This window comes from Manis pentadactyla, chromosome 1 (assembly GCF_030020395.1).
Source record: "Manis pentadactyla isolate mManPen7 chromosome 1, mManPen7.hap1, whole genome shotgun sequence".
Taxonomy (NCBI): Eukaryota; Metazoa; Chordata; class Mammalia; order Pholidota; family Manidae; genus Manis; species Manis pentadactyla.
Genome location: NC_080019.1, coordinates 63,054,622 through 63,072,922, shown reverse-complemented (window position 1 = coordinate 63,072,922; position 18,301 = coordinate 63,054,622). Strand labels below are relative to the sequence as shown.

Sequence of the window (18,301 nt, the reverse complement as noted above, 5' to 3'; positions counted from 1 at the left end):
GCTGGGTTTGGAAATTCAGGGTGTAGGGATCTAACGTGGGAAGATGGTGTCAGGGAAGCTCACCAGATGAGCGATGTCCCATCCTAGAGGGCTTCTCCCTAAGAGCACTGCCTCACAGTCAAAGCTTTCCTTTCAGGCAGCTCTCTTTGGCTGTCGTTGAAGGGGGTCACAGGGAAGACTCTAGAAGGGACAGAGGCTGGGTCAGAGCTAGGAGATGGACGCAAGAGGGCAGGGCAGCCACCCCCAAGCTGCAGTCATCCCCTGCCTCCTTCCTGGTATTTGCCATATCCAGGCACAGCTCAACAATTACTTGTGTAATATTCCCCTTAATGTCAGCTCATTCTTTACCATTTTATGTCCCTTCCATTGTACTATGGTAGCTACTGCTTCATTTTTTCCCCAAACATAATGTAAACACTACATTCTTAAAATGAAAAGTGTATGTCCATTTGCCATTGGAAGTCACCTCTTTGCCCACCAGTGGCACCTGCCTCAGGCTTTGGGAACCATCCATCCTGCTACAGGGGTAAGAGGACCTGAGCAGAGGCCGTAGCAGCAGCTGCAGTTGCTGCTCTGAAAGCAAAGACAGGCAAGCCTCCCCTGCCCGCTGGCTGGCTGTGGTCATTAGCACCCTCGCCCATCCAAGCCCGTGGGCTCCAGCTCTGCTCCGCGCGCAGCAGGCCAGTGGGCTCCCCCGAGAGCGAGAGATTTAAGCAGATCCCAGGATGATGTAACTGTGGGATCCTTGTGGGTAAGTACATTGTGCTGTCTGAGTGAAAAATGCGCAGGGGGAGGTGGGGAGAGAGGAGGAAGACAGGAAGGCGGTAAGGGAGGAATCCCACCCAGCACCTGATTGATCTTCACAAGAATCTTGTGAGGTGGGAATTATTGATGATCCATTTTACAGATGAGGAACCAATCTCAGAGACATTAAACTACTGCCAAGGCCATTCCTGGTAAAAAACAGAACTAAGCTACTAGTCCAGATCTGTCTGACTTTAAAGTCACTGCTTCGTTTTAAAAGAATAAGGCCCATAATGACACCATTGCAGCAGAGCAATTGTTATTTTTTTAAATCCCCTCCCAGTCGTCCCTCATCCATTGTGCAAAACATACACATTATCTTCCTTTGTTCACCCAGCATTATATCATAAACATTTGTAATGTTGCTAAGTAGTCTTTACTATAATCACTTTTACATAATATTTCACCCTTTGGACATATCATGATTCACTGAGCCTGAACATTTAGATGGTTTCAACATCTCAGGATTAGAAATCCTCCCCACCCCCACCCTTCCCAAATCAGGCTCCTCTGGGATGAGTCAAGGTCTGCACCTGGCCTACCTCTGTAAGGTTATGTAGGTCACTGGGCCTGATCACGCCTGCAGTAGTGCAACAAGGCATGCCAGAGGCTCTTGGAAGGTGAGAGCTACTCAGAAAGTCATGTCCTGCCTCCCCACCCACGTGTTCTGCCAAGCCTGGCATGGCCTTGCCCCAGCCACTGCCCCCATCCACTCAGGCCACAAAATCAGAGGTGGCGTGGACTGGGGAGGCCAAAGGCTGGTTGAGGTGGGTCCTTGGTGGTGGTGAAGGCAGTCCCATGCCCAGATTCCTCAGGCACCAAAAGGCATCCAAATGATCCCAGAACTGTTCAGCATTGATTCCATTACTGGGACAGGAGCTGGAGCCCTGCAAACGGCCCAGGGCACTGCTTGGGCCCCATTCCCTTGAGAGGCCCTGTCCAGAGAGTTCTCTGTTCTCCATCCCCACAGGGAACATGGCCTCATCCCAAGCTGGCTCGCCAACAGTTCTCAGAAGGAGTCCAGAAGCAGAAAAAGGCAAGCAAACATTGTACCACCACCTCAGGTGGATAGCCCAAGCATTTTCGGGATGCTTCTCTGTTTTATCTGTTTGCAAAGCAGATATTTGGGGAGGATGTGCTCAGAACTGCTTCAAGGTTGCCAGTCCCATGGGAAATGGTTCACATTCTTTGCATAGTTGGAGGGCTGAGAGGCGGTAGAGATGACTGCTCGGGGCCTCTCCTGACCCAAGGAAGTTGAGCTATGGCCTCGACATCTTCCCGCTGTGATGGGTTCCAGTGTGGAATGCGCTGGACGCTCTTTCCAAGAAGGCAGGGTGGTGGGGAGTCTCTACAGGAGCTGTTTGCAGAGAGAGTCATCGAGTTACTTATGCAAGCCCAGGACCAAGTGCGCTTTCAGAGGTCAGGCTCTCCAGGACCCCGCCCAGGGCAGTGCACCCTTTCCCAGGGCAGGTGTCGGCCTTCAGAGATGCCTACAAAGTGCCAGTGCAAGTGGCTTTCTGGAGCCACGAGGGACATCAATTTCTTCTGGGCATGTTGCTGTTTACAATTTTTTTCTTTTAATAAGGCACATGTATCATTTTAAAACAAAAATCAATAAAGTTATTTTTAAATAAATAACTAAATAAAAAAGCCTCAGAACCAGGGCATTTTATCTTTGCCTTGATTGTGAACCCCAGGATGTAGCAATCTTTCCTGTCAGAAAATCCTAATGTCACCCCTAGGTGCCTTTTCCTGCAGCCATTTGGACACATTATCATGCTGCTAAGAGGAGGTGGAATAGTGGCCTCCTTGGCTCAAACCTGTGATTGGTGCACATTCCTCACTGGGCACACTGGCCAGTGGCCAACAGCCACTCCTATGGAATTCTCTGAAATGAGGAACAGCATTCCTGAGACCATTGAGTGGAGACAGCCTCAAAAGGCAAGCTGGACTTCCTTTAGGCCCTGCTCATTGCCAGGAAATGTAGGAGGAGAAAAGCTGCCTCTGGCACCACTCTGTGGCCTTTGCACAGGCCCCTGCCCACCTGGCATGTGTAGATGTGTTGTTGGGAAGCTGGGCCTGAGACCCACTGAAACTGACACTCTTCTGGGAGGTGGGCCCTCTGGATGGCCACAGCTTCCACTGCTTCCTCCAGAGCTTCAGGAAAGCACCACAAGAGGCACTGAGGGCAGTGCAGGGGAAATGCCAAGCAGCTTGTGACCTGCTTGACCACCCTGTAACCATTTGATGTGAAACTGGCAGAAAAATGCTCCTGGGAGCCTGATGCCTGGTGTGTGAGTGGGACTTAGAGAGGATAGGACCCCTCTCTCTGGTGGCCACTGTCCAGGAAGGAGGACTGAGAGGCATGCCTTAGAAGTGTCAGAGCCCAACAGGTGTGTGTGCCTGCGGGCTGACAGACCAGAGCTCTCACGCTGCCTGCACTTCCTGTAAAGCAGAAGCTCTCAGTGCCGGCTGCCAATCACAGAGCACCTAGAGAGCTTTTCAGATTCCCAGGACCCAGGCTGCTCCCCAGAACAATTTCATCAAACTTTTTGGAGGTGGGACCCTGGCATCTATGTATTTTTTAAAGCTTCCATGTAATTAAAATATTCAGCCAGGGTTGAAAACCAATGCTTTATAGAGATAGCTGATACCTACCAGGCTCATCAGACAAAATAAGTAAGGCATGATCCTTGGAGGCACCTTCTCCCTGAGGCCCTCCTCACTCTTTCCAAATTCTCACCATTCTTCCAAATCCACCTCAATCCTCACCTCCTGAAGGAAGTTCTCCCTCTGAGGTCCCCTGTCATTTAGGACCTGCATCACTTACCAGACATGGCCATCAGTGGATGGGTATTTGCCCTGTCTACCAACTGGCAGTTTGTTCCCAGGGGGACAGGTACTCTGTTACATGTCATGCTACCTGTAACCCACCAACCTATCACCGACCACCATTCTTTGCCCATATTATATGCTCAACAAGCATTTTCCGGCTGACTTACATTCTATTGCATTTCAACATTTCAGGTGAACTTGGTGAGAGTTGAAAGAATGTCTCATACAAATTAGTGGTTTTACTGTTGATCAGTGATAATGGTCACCGTGGTATGTCTGGTGGAAATGCGGGTGGGCAGCAGCCGGTGGGAATGGTGTGACAGGGCCGAGGGGTCCTTGCCAACACCTGGGGAGATTCTGATCTCAGCACAGAGGCTGGAGAAGCAGTATGGAATAGCCAGGGTTTGGAGGTAACTGGCCCGGCAGGCCAGGATCTCTGGAAGGGTGCCCACCCACAGGCCAACATTTTCACTTTCTGTCCAAACCAAAGGACGCTTATGGTCACCAAATAGAAAACAAACAAGCAAATCTTTAGACTTCAGCAATATGAAATGTATTTTAGTTAATTTTGTTTTTTAAACAGAAGAAGGGCATTTCAATTCTAATGCTTTTGTGTCATTTTTTACCAAAAGATTTTAGGTGTCTGGGCTGTGTGGGTTTTCCAGGAAGTGTTGCTGAGGAGGAGTTACCACTGCAAAGGTGAGTTATGCGGGAAGAGGTATATACTGCTAAAGGGGAGGGAGAAAACAGGACTGGGGCTTTCAGACCGCTACACAGACCTTATGGTCTGTCAGGCCACCAGCGACTGCCAGAGGAGTCCAGGGCTGGGTGGGAATGTGGAAATGGCTGGGCCCTTGTACCACCACTTTGCTCAGTCATTGGCCAAGCCCACCCCAAGAAGGGCCTAGACTTGGTCTGAGAGCCGAGTGGACCCTGCAGAGACAACAGCTGTCAGCTGCCAGCTGACCGCAGCCTTGCAGCTAGGAAGCCGTTTCTTGGAGGAAAATCTTCGTGTTTGCCCCAGAGCCCCTTCTCCTTCATCCCAGCCTGTGGTCTGAGTGGGCCCTACCTGCTGTGTTTGAACCCCATGCCTCCGCTGCCTTCGGGTCCCCTCCACTCCCTCCACCACCTTCCTTCCCTCCCACCTCACTTGGCACAGGGCGCCTCTTGCCAGGGATCTGTTCTGTCTTCTCCTGCCCTCCATTTTTTTCCTTCATTAATCTCCTTACAATACTCTGCCCAAAACTCACCACAAACAAAATCAAAAGATGAAGGATGGCCTGGGAAAAGATCTGTATGACTTGAATCACTAAGGACTCATCTTCCTAACATGTAAAAAGCTCAACACAAGTTTCAGATAAAAGCAAACAGAAAAATGAGTAAAAGATATGAATGGGTGGTTTATGGAAAAGGAAATACAAATGGCCCTTAGATGAAAAGATGCTCAACCTGACTCTTAGTAAAATAAATCCAAGACACAGAGGTACCATTTTCATATATCAGATTGATGAAAATGAAAAAGTTTGATTCAGCAGGGTTGATGGGTAAACAAACACACTCACAAACTGCCCATGGGAATATGAATTGGTAAAGTTGCAGGGGAGACAGTTTGGCAATATCCTTCTAAGTTACAAATTCCCACAACCTTCTAAAGACAGTAGAATATAATGGTTAAGAGAATGGACTGGAGCCTGAGCATCCTGTCTAAATCCCAGCTGTCCAAGTTATCTAATTTATCTTGCCTCAGTTTTCCTCATCTGCAAAATGGGATGATAATGGTTCCTACCTCTGGAGATTCTTGCAGAGATTAAAATACATTAATTATTGTAAAGCACTCATCACAGTGCACAGCTCTTAGTAAATGCCATGCAAATGTTAACTATTATTATTATTATTTGAATGAACCATTCCACTGCTAGGAATCTATCCTACAGATAGGCTTGCATATGTGGTTAATGACTGTACAATGTTGTTCATTGCAGCATTGATGCAACTCGGGAGAAAACTGGAAATAATCCAGATGTTCATAGAGAGGCTAAATTAATTATGGTTCATGTGTACAATGGAATACTATGTGGATGCAGAAAAGTAACAACCCCTTTAGTACTGATCCAGTGTGTGCAGAATATTATCATAAATTTGTAAATAAGGAGAAGTATAAACACAAGTCTACATTCCTTTATCCACAATCATAAAATTCAAACATCTCTAAAAAAGACAGATTAAAAAAAATTAATTTGGTACAAACACATTTCACAGCACAATCTGAATTGAGCTGACATAAGGATGAATATGGCTTTCTTTGCCCTGCTTGGTGCAGAAATCTTGGTGTGTTTGATCACAGATTCTGCTGGGGGTGTGACATAATATAGACACACTAGTGTATACTCCTTGACTTCTGAATTCCCAAAAACACCTGCCCCCAAGGGTTCCATTTAAGGAAATGGGGACTTTTATTTACTTTTTTAATTTTCTAATTAAACTATCTCTTCAAGGATGCACAAGAAACTAGCACCAGTTGCTTCTAATGAAAGGAGCTTCCTGACTGTGTGGCAGGAATGTGAGGGACAGTTTCACTTATCTGAATCCAAGAACTTAAAGGCTCTGTGGGTATCTTATTTATTCAAAATAAAACTAAAAATAAATAAATACCACTAGAGCCCAGGATGCCAGATCATCTTCAAACCTGAATGCCCTCTCATGGCATCTCTGTGGCAGGCTGGGAACTCAGACCTGGGAACCAGGGCTCAAGGGTGGGGGCAGGAGCTTCATCTCTGACTCACCATGTGGCCCTGGGCACGGTGGTGAGGCCTACTCCCTAGGAAAGTGGAGATAATCAGAGTGACTCAGTGGCGGGCACTCCAATGGGCTGACTGGGGGGAGGCTAGGCTCCTTCAGCAGCACTCAGCCACCCTCCTTCCCCTCCCAGAGAGGGGGAGAGCCATCCTTCAGACTCCTCCTCTGCATATCTCCCAGCAGGGATGCATTGAGGATGTGCAGGAAGTTCCCAGCAGCCCTGTTGTCAGCAGAGAAAATTCAGAACAGGTCATATGTCAACTTGATAAGGGGATATTAAATCCAGGGGATGTATAGACCTGAATGTGCTGGAGCAGAATAATGCCCAGGACCCAGTGTTGAGTGAATAAAGCAAACTGCAGAATAATATATATACATACAGGATGACAAATATATATATATAATCCCACAAGGACCCCTTAGATGGCAGGAGAAGGGAGGAGAAACTAGCAGATGGAAGATGTTTATGAAAGAGGAAAAGCAAGTGGCAGAAAGGCAAGCTCAGTGCAGAGCAGAGAGCAGGGCACAGGCTTACACTCTGCAAAGCCAACAGTCAGACTCGGCTCCCTACCCAGCTGGCAGCCCACTAGTTTATGTCTCTCCCCCCAAGGAGACCACAGAGAACTCACACCGAGGGACTCACCTACAGGAGCTCCGAGCACAACGGGGCGCAGCACAGAAAATGGGACTGAGAGTCCACATGCAAAGGGTAAGCCTGCCAGCTCCTTTTCCCCACACCTACCACCCCATCTACTGCCAGCCCTCCACACACTGACTCCTGCCCTACTGGCCTGGAGCAGATGAAACCATTCACAGAAGAAAATGAACGACCTCAGAAGAGACCCAGAGAAACTGACTCCCCAGACAACCCTTCCCCGTTTTCTCCTATCACTCTCCACATAGTGTTTCCACTTAGATGTTTTTAGCACCCCTCTTGAAATATGAACAGATATGCCAGAATTACCAGTCATTTGAGAAAACCCCCAACACAAAAGACAGAAACCACAACAAAGAAATAGAGTAAAAGCAGACGACAGATAATGTGCAGAGTAGAAACATCAAGAAAAACAATAATATCTTCAGGGAGATGAGAAAATAGCTTCCATTAAATGATCAAAATGATAAATATATTTAAAGAAAGAGAAGAAAAGAAAAATCTCTTAGAAATCAAAAACTGTGATTCTAAAGTAAAAACAGATAAGGTTTAATAAGAAGATCTGGGGATGAGAAAAATCATCCAGACAGAAAAATAAAATGAGAAAGGACAGGAGAGAAAAAATGAGAAAGTTTGGAAGCCCGTTCAGGAGGCCCAATCTGGAAAGCACAGAAGAAATGGAGGGAAGGAAATGATATATAAAAGTATCACAAGAAAACTTCCCCAAACTGAAGGACACGAGCTAAGTGCCTATCAAGCACCGAGTACAATAAATGAAGAATGATGTGCAGCAAGGCAAGTGGTGGTGAAATTCCTGAATACCTGGTGCAGAGAAAAGTTCTAAAGGCAGCAGGAATCAAATAGATCACTGCCAGACAAGCTGGGATCAGATCTGGGGAGCGCTGGGAGAAGACTGGGGTTTGATTAGTGGAGCCAGGGTGAACTCAGACTGTGAAGACTTATAAAATGTGTTAGAATTGAGATGCTTTTTCAGATGTTATATAGGCAGTTGAACACAGGAATCTGGAAATTTAGGCATTTTAGTGCAATCTTTTCATTCTTCGTTTGTTTTTAGTAGGACCCCCCCTCTCATAACCCATGTAACAACTTAGTTCATATTCTTTCGTACTTGTTTCTGCACCTATATATACACACACAAACATACGTATACATGTCATACACACATATCCATATGTGTACACACACATATGCAAGCATATCCACATGCAGACGAGTGACAGTGTGGGAAAGCACCTTCCAGACCTCTGGCTGTAGTGTTTGCGCTGACTGAGCAGGGCCGGCCCACCAGGGCAGGCCTGTTCCCAGAACGCGGGACCCCCTAAACCTGGGGCTGTGACTGGAGGACTCCCTGTCCACATTGCCAAAACTTCCTCAGTACTTCGGTCTTCAGCCTCCTCCAGCAAACTCCCCATTTTTTACTCACAGGAGCATTTCCCAATAAACCTCTTACAAGTAAATTCCATTTGGTGACTAATTCTTGGAGGACCCAAACTAGTGAAGTATATATGTGTGTATGTGTGTGTGTGTTTAAATCAGTGTTTTACCTAAATACTGTACACGCTTTTCTTATTCATCAATATCTAATGAAAAGTTAACATGGATATATCTCTATTTTATTCTTTCTAAGGGCTGTACAACATTCCTAGATATGCATGCACCATAACCGATTCAGCCATTTGCCAATGAGTGGGCATTCACTTTGATTCTGCTTTTTGGGCCTGTAGACAATGCCGCAAAAATCATCATTATCTTGTACAGATGTTTGAGGACCGATGATAAAGAATGGATTAGTGGTCAAAATATATACACATGATGTATACAAGTTATAAATATAAAATGATTAATTTTATATAAGAATTTTAATAGTTGCAGATTGATTTTTTAAGGATGATAAAAGCACACATTTCTGTTAACAATGTACATGAATCTCCTCTGCAGGTCCACTACCTAAGGTACTAACAACCTTTCTCACTTTTTTCAGGCTGACCTAACCATTTTGCTAATTACTGATGATATTTCATATTTTTTTGGCTTTGGAACTGTTCTTCCCTATATTGCCAATATTTTTATTGGGTGGTTTGTCCTTTTCTTGCCAATTTGTAAAAGTACTTTGCATCCTTTGTCCTGATTTAGAAATACAGTTTCCAAATCTCTTTATTTGTTGTCTTCAAGTTGTCTCTTGCCACAGAAAGTTAAAAATTTTAGTCTAGCCAAATTTGTCCATCTTTTCTTTCATAACCTCTGGTTTCTGGTATTCCCTGAAGCTTTCCTCCACCCCAAGTCTTCGTGGCCCAAGAAGGGTGCTAGAGCCCTAGCCATCAGATCTGTATTACAGGCAGCAGGATGGAGAAAGGGACAAGAAGGACACTCCGCTTCCCTTTCAAAGAAACTTTCCACAGATTTCCACACGATAATTTCATTTACATGCCATTGGCCATAGCTTAGTTACACAGCCATACCTAGCTGCAAGGAAAATACTGCCATGGCTATCTTTAGGAAATGCAATCTGCCACACCCATGCTTAAAACCAAGGACACTCTGCTTCACATCATTCCACAGACAAGCAGAGACCACACACTTCCAAAGATGAGCTAGTGCCTGAGAACCCACCTCTTTGGACAGAACGGGCTTCTATTTTAGCCTCCATAGACACCATGCTTAAAACAGTAGGCCTGATAATCCAGGAGACGGCACTCAGGAGAGTCTCAGCTCAGGGACTTGCGTGAGCACAATCGCAGACTGGCCCCAGGTTCCAGAGGTGGCGCCTCTGCGTTAGGCCCCTCTCCTCTTCGTGTCCGTCCCAGCGGATGGGCAGGAGGTCTGTGGCTGGGTGGGGAGTAGCTAAGCCTACTGGCACGCAGGGTTAATGGCTTCTGAAATCTGGGAAACACCAGTAGGCGTTTCCAGGCAGATAGGGCTTTAGGGAATTACTTAATGATTCGTGCCAGTCTGTGAGGTGTGTCTGTGCCAGAGAGAAAAACATGACATTGGAAATACTTTCTCACTCCCTCACTCAAGTCACTTGCAAGCCCACTGGTCTTTCACAGGGCCAAAAGAGGGGCCAGCCACACTGCCCAGATAGTTCTGATGGGTTTTCTTCCTACAGTTCTGATTTCGGTTGAGAGACACCAATGGAAGAGGTACGTCAGTGGAGAGTAGCTGGCTGTGAAGAAGAGAGACCTGGCAGAAGCTGGGAAGGAAGAGACCCAGCGTGCCATGCTCGGGGGGATGTGGATCCTAGGACAGGCCTGCTTGCAAAGGCTGGTCCTGCCACACCCCAGACAGTCTTCTCTGAGAGCCTCCAGCTCCCTGTGCCTTGGTTTCTCATCTGCATAGTGGGAGTGGCCAACCTGGCCCTGCTCCCTTGCCGGAGTTGAAAACGGGGCTGATGTGGGGAGCCCTCCAGTTTCTCATAGGTCGGAAAGCCCGTGATCACCTATATGGACTAGCATGCTCTGTTACAGTTCTCTCGTTCTTAAAAAATACCTTTAAGAAAATTATGTAAGTATTACATGTTTGCTGTTCAGGTAACCAGGAAACACAAACAAAAAAAAGGCGATAAAAGAGAAAAGAGGAAAGCACTTCCACTTTCCAATCCCTATATGTATTTTTTAAACGACCATACGTGATAGGCGATTCTGTAATCTCCTGTTTTTCTCTCAAGAATATGCCATGAGTTTCTTTCCAGGTCAATACGCATACTTGCACAACATATTTTAATGCTTGCGTGATATTCTGTCACGCCAAATTCCCTTCTGAGCACAGGTTTAGTATTACTGATTTTGCCTTTCCCTCAGGTCCCAATAGGCCCAGCACAGAATTGGATCCTCTCTTTATTTAAAATGCTGCTATTTTGTTCACCACGGGTTGATTTCTTTTTCTTTTTTTTTCTTTTGGTATCATTAATATACAATCACATGAGCAATATTGTGGTTACTAGATTCCCCCCATTATCAAGTCCCCACCACATACCCCATTACGGTCACTGTTCATCAGTGTAGTAAGATGCTGTAGAGTCACTACTTGTCTTCTCTGTGTTATACTGCCTTCCCCATGCCCCTGCCCCACGTTGTGTGCTAATCATAATACCCATTGTTCCCCTTTTCCCTCCCTTCCCACCCACCCTCCCCAGTCCCTTTCCCTTTGGCAACTGTTAGTCCAATTTGGGTTCTGTGAGTCTGCTGCTATTTTGTTCCTTCAGTTTTGCTTTGTTCTTATGCTCCACAGATGAGGGAAATCATTTGGTACTTGTCTTTCTCTGCCTGGCTTATTTCACTGAGCATAATACCCTCCAGCTCCATCCATGTTGTTGCAAATGGTAGGATTTGTTTTCTTCTTATGCCTGAATAACATTCCATTGTGTCTATGTACCACATGTTCTTTAACCATTCATCTACTGATGGACACTTACGTTGCTTCCATTTCTTGGCTGTTGTAAATAGTGCTGCAATAAAAATAGGGGTACATATGTCTTTTTGAAACTGGGCTCCTGCATTCTTAGGGTAAATTCCTAGGAGTGGAATTCCTGGGTCAAATGGTATTTCTGTTTTTAGTTTTATGAGGAACCTCCATACTGCTTTCCATAATGGCTGAACTAGTTGACATTCCCACCAGCAGTGTAGAAGAGTTCCCCTTTCTCTGCATCCTCACCAGCATTTGTTGTTTCTAGTCTTTTCTATGTTGGCCATCCTAACTGGTGTGAGATGATATCTCATTGTGGTTTAATTTGCATTTCCCTGATAATTAGCGATGTGGAGCATCTTTTCATGTGTCTGTTGAGCATCTGTATTTCTTCTTTGGAGAATTGTCTGTTCATATCCTCTGCCCATTTTTTAATCAGGTTATTTGCTTTTTGGGTGTTGAGGCATGGGAGTTTTTTAATATTTTGGATGTTAACCCCTTGTCAGATATATCATTTATGAATATATTCTCCCATACTGTAGGATGCCTTTTTGTTCTGTTGATGGTGTCCTTTGGTGTACATAAGCTTTTTAGCATGATGTAGTCCCATTTGTTCATTTTTTATTGTTTCCCTTGCCCGATGAGATGCGTTCAGGAAAAAGGTGCTCATGTTTATATTCAAGAGATTTTTGCCTATGTTTTCTTCTAAGAGTTTTATGGTTTCATGACTTACATTCAGGTCTTTGACCCATTTTGAGTTTACTTTTGTGTATGGGGTTAGACAATAATACAGTTTCATTCTCTTGCATGTAACTGTCCAGTTTTGCCAACACCAGTTGTTGAAGAGGCTGTCATTTCCCCATTGTATATCCATGGCTCCTTTATCATATATTAGGATTTTTTATTTGTTAAAATATTATTTATCATGATTATGGGGTTTGGGGCACCCCTAACCTTCTGCACCTTAGTCTCCATCCTGGGTCACATGGGTAGTCCATACTTGGTATCACAGATTGTTGGGATCTTAGGATTATTTCCAATTTTTCCAATTTATTTGCCTCTACATTTCCAGCACCTAACACAGTTCCTGACATCTGGTTGGCACTTAATACATATTTGCTGAATGAGTCAGTGAACAAATGAATGAATTGGTGAGGAAGGAAACACTACAGTGATCATTGTTGCAGGGCGTGGATGTTAGGAGAGGGGGGCAAGAGGCAGAAGCCATGCTGGACAGGGAAGCCCACCACCCATGCATCCACCACAGATAGCCAAGGGGAGGAGGCAGCCCGAGCCAGGTGGGTGTAGGACAGCTCTCTGGTGGACCGGGGTGGCCTCTCAGTGTATGCACTGCACAGGACTACTGGAAGTCCCCTTAGAGGTCCCCACCATTTCCCAATGGCTCTGGCCTGGACCTGGCTCAGACCACTGGAACCAAAACACTGCCACGTCCCTCCTAAGGGATGATCATGTGCTCACGCAGAGGCACACACACCCAGCCCCGAGAACCCCCTTCGTACAGGCTGACTCAGGGGCTCACTTGGACACTGGGCTGCAGGCCCACTGGCCGGGCCCCTTCTCCTGGGGCACTGGGACTCTGTCCCCAGCGCAGAGCTGCCTCCCTACAGCAAGGGTCACAAGGGATTTTCCCAACTCTAACCAATGTGTGGAATTTCAAAATAACAAAGCTAGAATCCAAAAGAGGAAATTCTAAGAACATGAAATAAGTCAGAGAAGCAGAGGTGGGTGTTCATTTTCCATTAACTTGCTGGTCCTCTGCCTCCCTACCCCCACCCCAAAGCCTGGGGGAGGGGTCCGGATTCCAATGTCAGTACCGCAAAGCTAAAGGAAACCCATCTTCCTGTGTTTGCCAGGGAACAATGCTGAGAGGCCATTCCAAGGCCTGCACTTTTCCTCTGTCCCCAAGAATTTAGGTCCCAGTGCATTCCTGGAAGCGGGGCCTGACAAGGAATTTCTGGGTGGAAGCATTCCTGTTGCATCACTCAGGGGCAGTTGGGACACACAGGCTCTGATCCCTGTGGCCTCCCAAGCTCGGATCCACTCTGACCCACAGCAGTGAACTGGGAGCCCTGGCCCTACCCTGCAGCTGAGCAGCCGAAAAGACTGGTCTCATCTATCTCCTCGCTCTTCACCTCCCAGCACTGCTTTGTCCTCCCACCTTCAGCACTTCTCAGGCTTTTACCTCTCCTGGACTAGTGCCCAAGTCCAGCCTGCCTGGCCCTGACCCTCCCTGTTTCGTTTATCCCATCCTCAGTCCATGGGCCATCCCCCACACTGCACCTCCAGGCCAGGTGCTTCTCTGCTCCCAGCCCCCTGCACCTGCAGCACCAGGTGCCCCGGATATAGTCCAGGGCCTTTATGATGACCAACCACACCACTCTAATCTCCCACATGCTCCCATCCTCAACCAGCAAGGGACAAAAAACCAGGAAGTTCCACAACCAGGCCCACCGTGTCTACTCTGCAGCCAAGCACCTCTCCAGGGATGAAGGGCTGGACAGCTGCCCTTTTCAGAGGCAGAAATGGCTGCCTTGAAGGGAAGAAAAGGAGTCAGTGACAGCGCAGGCATTGAAGGACCAGCCAATGTTTACTGAGCACCTACTAGGTACTAGGTGCCATGCAGATGCCTTATAGGCCTTGTCTCAGCCTCCACAGTACTCCAAAGCAGCATGCCAAGTCCAACTGTCTTTACACTCCTCACAAGCCCACTACTGTGCCTCCTGTAGAATGGGATTTCTGTGAACCAACCAGTACCATGGTGTCAGCTGAGGTGGACACCCTGATCCCTGCTGTGACTTAGTGGCCATCTGGCAGGCACTGTCAGGGAGAACAAGCCCAGGCTCTGCTTGGGGGCTACTCAGACCACATGCTCTTCCCTTAGTGTCTGCACACAAAGTGCCCTCTGTCTAGAACACTCTTCACCCATCTTTTGGACCACTGGCCTTTCAGGTCCCTTTGCAGCTTCCTCCGGGAAGCCCTGCCGGATCTCCACCCCAATCTGGGTTATTCCTCGGTGTTCCCCAACACTCTGGGGTTCTTTGCTCCCTTTGGGTGTTACAGCAACTGCCTCTAGGGTCAGAATGCTAGCTCCTCAAGGACAGGGGATGCCTTATTCACTTCTATGCCTCTAGAATTCAGCTCAGGAACTGGCACAGAGCAGAGGCTTAGTAAATATGTGTTGAATGAACTACAATCTGTTGAGAGTTTACTCTTGGGTATTCAGTCACTCCCTGGCTGGTGGGAGAACACTTAATGCCAAACTGGATTATCTGCTTTTCCCTTCCTCTACCCTCACCTCGCCATCCACAATATGCTCTAAAGATGGGCAAATCTCTGAGTCTGAACTCTGTGCCTCTTGAGAGCCTCCATCCTATCTCCCCTTCCAGCTATTGGCCAGGCCTTCTCGGTGCCTCAGTTAGACTACTTTTTTTTCTCTCCTTTTCTAAACTGCACCTGGTCTCAAATCACTCCTGTCCGGGCCTGGTGGTGAGACCCCGCTAGCTTGGCAGCCCTGAGGGCCCTTGTCCTCCACCGGGACGTGCTGCAGGCTCCGTGCGGTGGCGGAGCAGAGCCCCTGTCGGGCGTTTTCCTAAGGGAGAGGACCGAACTTGTGCGATCCGGGGCGCAGCGAACACGCTGTTCACATTCCTGCGCCGGCCGGAATGCGGACAGGGGACGAGCCAAAGGCCACATTCCTCGCGACGCGGCGGGAGCGCAGCCTGGGCCCCCGCCCCGCCCCCGGCCCCGCCCGCCGGAACGCGGGTGCCGAGCCCGAGCGGCGCCCCCTGGCGGCGCGGGCGGCTGCAGGCGGGCCCCCCAACCCATCCCCGGCCCACTGCCCTTCCTCTGCCCCGGGAAGCTTTCCGCTTCCGGGCGCTATATTAGGACTTCAGCGCGCCATTTGTTGCTTCCAACTCAGCAGATGTTCCACTCCACTGTTTCTGTTTTTTATTATTTGCTGCCAATCAAATCAGGTAAAAACCAGCGGCTCCCCAGAGCCCTGACAACAAACTCCCAACTCCAAGGCGACTTCCTCTTCCGGCCTCCCATCCTGCGCCCAGATTTTGTTCGTCATGTGGTTAGATTGGCTCGTCTTGACCTTCTCTAATGCTTCAGCGCCCCTAGGCCGCCTCACCCACCATCCCTCTGCAGGAATCTCCCACCCTTGCCTGTGATCTCCTCCCCAGAGGCACCTTCAGGGCCGCAGACCTAGATCAATGACCTGCAGGCCTCATCCCAGCCCAGACACCCAGTGCCAGCACACTGACTTTTCCCGTTCTCTGCTGGCTCGAAGGAAGGAAATGCAGCAGGTCCCTAGGCCCTGTGGCCCTGTGGCCCTAGCTTGAGGACTGTGAGGAAATGGGCCAAGTAGGTCTGTCGGTCCGCACATTGGCCCCCATTGGAAAAGGTGCCATGGCTGCATAGCATGCTACCTACGGAAGTAGAGGCCCCAAGACAGTTGAAATCCCCTGGGCTGATTGTTTCCACGATGGCATAGAAACCCTCACATCACATGCACATACCCTCGCAGCTGCCCCAACATCAGGACACTGAAAAAGGTATGCAAGAAAGTACCTTTACCTCAAATCATGACTGGCCTGCACCTGTTTAAATCACTTCCCCCCTCCAGGGGCTTGAAGGTGAAGAGTGTGGACTATTTACTTTCCCCTGCATAGGGGAACTGGTAACTTGTCTCTCCAGATACCTGGTCACCATGAATATTGGACAGTGCTTGGAACGCATGGGCTTTCACTCATTTTCTGAGCTTTTTGACATGGATCTGTCTCAGTGGGAAAGAAACTGCAACCCAGCACTGTTTGCATATGGGAATTGGCATGTTTATCAGCCCACAACCAGTTAAGGACTCACCCTGTGGTTAAAGAAACACTGGGAAGCCAGTAATGAAGCAAGGCATGCCTGGAACTTGAATTGCTCACCAACAGGGAGGGTTGTGAATGTTGCCAGGAAAGGTGGGAAAGCTGAAGCCAAACTCTCATTGGCTAACCCCTCAGCTGTAGGAAAGGGTGGGAAGTCAGGAGAGCTGGCTCCCTTGCTTGGTTGGTGTCTCAACTTCTAAGAGGAGGAAAATGCAGCTGTTCCCTTCGTACCTAGCAGGGGTGTTACCCAGAAGTCTGGAGGTAGGCCCAGAGTGACAAGGTGGCAGTGCCATGCAGCCCTGATTTGAGGTTGCAGCTCCATGTCTGGCTCTTCCCCGTGACACAAAATGGACATTCCAGATGTTTCACACCACCCTGGCAGTTCATCAGATTGTAGTGCCAGAGCTCTGTCCCACGGGGGTGCTCGAAGTCATAATGACTCAGAGATGCAAGAGAAGCCCCGGTGACAAGCTTATTCCTTTTAGACATGTACTAAACCCCGGCCCTATCCCTGAGGCTTACTGTCCACTGGGAAAGGCAGACAGCCGTCCTGGCCAGTATAATGCAGTGTGATAAGTGAGAAGCCAGCCAGGGATCCAGGGATCCAGTGGGAGGATGGCGGAGGGGTGCCGGGCCCGTCCATGGCATTGCTGAGCACATGGGTCTTTGGGCAGGGCTGGTCTCCAGGGCTAAAAAGGTCCTAAAAGGGGAAGGGGGCAAGAGGAAGGCTCTGCAGAAGAAGGAGCTCTAATTCTTGCCTTTACTCTTGAGGCCTCTTCAGTATTCTAAGGCCAACAAACCATTGTGCTGATTTTTTACTAGAGAATCTCCATTGATTTTGCTGGTCACATGGGTAGGTTGGCTAGCTTTTAAGACTTAAATTCTGATCCCACTTTCTGAGGATGAGGGGGATTGTAATATCCACTGGGCCCAGGAAGGCATCTGGTTTTAGGGATGAATTTTCCCCAGAAATTCACCCCCTTGACCATGCAGTTACCTCAATCCAGGGCTTTCTTCTCGCTGCTAACCTTCATCTCATTCCCCACGACCCCTGTGTGTCCAGCAAGTACCCACACCTGGGCAGGGAGGGTCAGCCCCCCTCTGCTGTTAATGTTCCTGGACGCTTAAGTGAATGGCTGACCCCCTTTCCATCCTCGTCGTTAAAATCAATAGAAACTAACAAGCTTGTCTATCTCATATTAAGAAAAATGAGTTGAGATGATAGACTCTTTGAAACACAAGTTTTCAAAATTATCATTATATGATGTTTCTTAAATCTGAGTGTGCTTCAGAATCACAAGTTGGTGGCGAGTAGGGGGAAAGATTTGTTTAAAATTCATTTTCCTCTGCTCTCTCACAGATTCTGTAAGGAGGTCACAGTGGGGCCCAGGAATCCGCATGTTTAAAAATTGTCCTAGGGAATTCCTGATGCTATTGGTCTTCGGACTGCATTTTGACAAGAACTGATACAGACGACCTTACATCTGTTCTCAGTAAGTCCACTTGCAATGAACTCTCCGTCTATCAAGATTTGGACAAATCCCATGAGATTTTTAAAAATCTTCTGCTCCTGAAAGGAAGCACATAGGGAATGGGGCTGAGAGGGAGGCCCCTCTATTGTGCAGGATGGGGAAATGTGCAGTAAACCAGGGTGGACCCTCAGGAGTCCCATAAAACAGACATACTCCAGGGAGCATGGAAGAGGACCACACAACAGATGGAGGAGCGGGGGACCTTCTCTTCCCCCTCCTCCTGCTCCTCCTCCTATTACAGGAATTGGACACCTGTGAAGCAGACCAAAAACACACAAAAGCCATCCAACTGGATATGCCTTTGCCAGAATCTGAACCAAATCCTAGAGGGTCATATTCCAATGTCTGGCACCTGTGCA

The 18,301-nt window shown here is 47.9% G+C and overlaps 1 long non-coding RNA gene across 1 annotated transcript; it reads right to left on the bottom strand.

Annotated features, from left to right (window-relative positions):
• Positions 1-1,050: 1,050 nt before the first annotated feature.
• Positions 1,051-10,330, bottom strand: LOC118930025 (uncharacterized). The gene is made up of 2 exons (XR_005031841.2): positions 9,722-10,330; positions 1,051-2,161 (listed from the first exon to the last, which is right to left on the bottom strand). It is a non-coding gene; the product is annotated as an uncharacterized LOC118930025 (long non-coding RNA).
• Between the last annotated feature and the right edge of the window lie 7,971 nt (positions 10,331-18,301).